The sequence below is a fragment of the Propithecus coquereli genome, unplaced genomic scaffold (genome assembly GCF_000956105.1).
Source record: "Propithecus coquereli isolate 6110/MARCELLA unplaced genomic scaffold, Pcoq_1.0 Scaffold675, whole genome shotgun sequence".
Classification (NCBI taxonomy): domain Eukaryota; kingdom Metazoa; phylum Chordata; class Mammalia; order Primates; family Indriidae; genus Propithecus; species Propithecus coquereli.
Window position 1 is genome coordinate 524846 of NW_012152785.1, and position 3461 is coordinate 528306.

The following is a 3461-nucleotide window of genomic DNA, read 5'->3' on the forward strand; positions in this document are numbered from 1 at the left end:
TACTCATATATTTGAACTGTCTATAGACAGTGTTATTTCCACTGATGTGCTGGTAAACAGACCTCAAGAAAAATAAATAAAACAAAGAAAATGATTTGTTGTGTTTGCAGATATTTCTGATATAAATACTCCCATCATGGTTGATTTCAAGCTATTAATGGCTTAATGGCCAGCTTGCCAAATTCTTGAAAATTTAGTAATTGGCTTTCACAAGCCAGTATGGACTTGGTTTACATGTGTTTTACTAGTGCAATTATTAATAATACCTACTTTCACTCTAAAAAAACAAACAAACAACAAAAAAAAACACAGGAATTTTCTCTGGAAGCCAAGAAATACTTTACAGAAGGAGTGATGCCTAAAGGATAACAGAAAGTGGTCAAACAGGCAAGTCTTTACATACAATGGGAGACAAAGGGGGACCAAGAGAATTCAGGAGGAGGATGCCAGTCAAGCAAAAAGATCATTTTGTACAAAGGTCAGATGTATAAGAGAATCAAATTATGTATTTAAAAAAACTACAAATAATTAAATTTCACATTTCTGTAAAATGCAATGGAGAGGGGTGGGATCAGGAAGTGGAAAGATAAGCCTAGATATTATGCAAGAACTAAATCATTAATGAACCTATTTCCATCTTATCACGTAGACAAAGGACAATCACTTGAATTTAAATAGAAGAGACAATCACTTGAGAAATGTATATAAAATGAAAGGCAAAATTCATAAGGAAAAAGTTACGAGTAATAGAAAGACGAGAAAATTTCAACATAAAAGGCCTGGATTCAAACTTCAGTTTACCAATAAATATACTAATGAGCCTTTTTGTTGTTAAGCCCATGGACCATTTCTCAATACTATTTACATAGTCTTTTTTTTTCCTGCTTAAGTTAGCACCACTGCTTTTCATACTGTGGATTTCTCCTCTATCTCATCTCTCACCATCTTTGGAATTTATAGTCTTCCCAGATCCTCCCATTCATTTGGATAACTTAATAAAAAAAGGGGCTTAAATAATATTTTGAAAATATTGAATTAATGAACATGTCATTCATATGTAATTCATGTTTTCTCATTCTGCCTAATCACCTAACAGAGAAGTATAGCATAGTAAGTAATCTCAGATTTGAGCGGACCACATGGGTCCAAATCTTGGCTATACTACTACCGAGCTAAATCCTTTATCTGTAAAGTAGGGAAATAATAGTAGTTATCTTGTGGGTTGTTACAAAGATTAAATTAGTTAATTTTTGTAAAGCTTTTAGAACAACCCTTATAAAATCAAGGCAGGCTTTTTTTTTTCAAGTAGTGAGGGGGGAAGAGGGAGCCTAAAAGTAGATTTTTTCTGATATAACAAATGTATGCCTTTTAAAAGTAAGTACGCATACTGTATAACTTTTAAAATTAACCTTTAAAGACTTACTATGCTAACATGTACATTTGAAATATCATAACTATAACTTATTTGGTGAGTAATAAGCGTAGGCTAGAAATAAGTATCTACATAGTATCATTAGGTTAATATCAGGTTCTTGCAACTAGGAGACAAGTTTACCCAAAAAACCATTGGTCTTGACAACAGGGCAGAAATAATTTGGGTCCTAACCTACCAACATATGATTATCTAGTCATTTTTCAATGTTTGTATCTATAAGGGAACTTGGAGGATAAATCTTGGCTCTAGCAATTCTTTCATTACTGTATTACATCAGCCACATCCCAAACTCTCTGATTCAGTTTCCATAACTGCAAAATTAGTTTGGATGTAAGTATTCCAGGGCCTTTTGAGTAGAAGCTGAAATAAGGGGCGCAATATTCCCTTGAAACAAGCAAGATTTACAAGTGCAACTGTGCTTTACGGAGCAGGCTGCTGTGTTCATCTCCTGCCTGTGTTATTTATTATACCCCATTTCAGAACAAAAAGGTCTTAGAGTGATTTACAAAAATGCATAGAGTACAAAAGAAGAAATAAGGTTGAAAGAATGAGACAAAGGGGAAATAAAGATAGAGAAAGAGTAAATGTAGGGCTTAGATTAGCATCCAGACTTAAGTGCCCATGGTTCTATACATTAGTTATTTAGACCTCAAATACAGCTCTAATCTTCCCAGCTGTCAGATCAAAAAGGAAAATAGGGTTAGTTACAAGATTCACAGTGTGCATAAAGTTAGAAAACAATTATTGAAGAAGAGAAGTCAGCTTTGCCTGTTATGAAAACCTGAGAGAAATTTTTCCTAAGGGTCTTTATAAAAAGTACACTATATGATGTATTGGCTTAGTTGTAGTCATTCAAATTTGATTTCTTTGTTTTTCAGTTTCTTCTTATGCAGCTTGCAAACATCAGCCTTTTCTCCAGGAGATCGTCAAGTTTTTTACACTGGCTCTGTTGCCCTGTTATCAATGACTTCTACAATGTCTGCTGGAAGGATAGATTGTCAGAATATTTTCTACTTCCACTAGAATTCCTTCTTACCAAAAGATGTATATTAATCCCACTTTAATTAAGTCATTAATCAAAGGCCAGGTTGTAAAGGTCTACAATTTTCATAGCCCTATTGCTAATGGCACATATAAATGCAGACCTCTTTCTTTAGAATACAGATTTTTCCCCCCTTGAAGCTCAAGCCTGAATTTAGGGAACTTTTTTAAACAAATAAAATAGTTTTTTATAAGGTAAGTAAAAATATGAAGAATGTGACATCACCTTAATTGCTTGCCTAATTTAGCCTAATTATGTTCAGTACATACTCATTTTATGTCCAGTATATATTCATTTTATACTCATATATTTGAACTGTCTATAGACAGTGTTATTTCCACTGATGTGCTGGTAAACAGACCTCAAGAAAAATAAATAAAACAAAGAAAATGATTTGTTGTGTTTGCAGATATTTCTGATATAAATACTCCCATCATGGTTGATTTCAAGCTATTAATGGCTTAATGGCCAGCTTGCCAAATTCTTGAAAATTTAGTAATTGGCTTTCACAAGCCAGTATGGACTTGGTTTACATGTGTTTTACTAGTGCAATTATTAATAATACCTACTTTCACTCTAAAAAAACAAACAAACAACAAAAAAAAACACAGGAATTTTCTCTGGAAGCCAAGAAATACTTTACAGAAGGAGTGATGCCTAAAGGATAACAGAAAGTGGTCAAACAGGCAAGTCTTTACATACAATGGGAGACAAAGGGGGACCAAGAGAATTCAGGAGGAGGATGCCAGTCAAGCAAAAAGATCATTTTGTACAAAGGTCAGATGTATAAGAGAATCAAATTATGTATTTAAAAAAACTACAAATAATTAAATTTCACATTTCTGTAAAATGCAATGGAGAGGGGTGGGATCAGGAAGTGGAAAGATAAGCCTAGATATTATGCAAGAACTAAATCATTAATGAACCTATTTCCATCTTATCACGTAGACAAAGGACAATCACTTGAATTTAAATAGAAGAGAC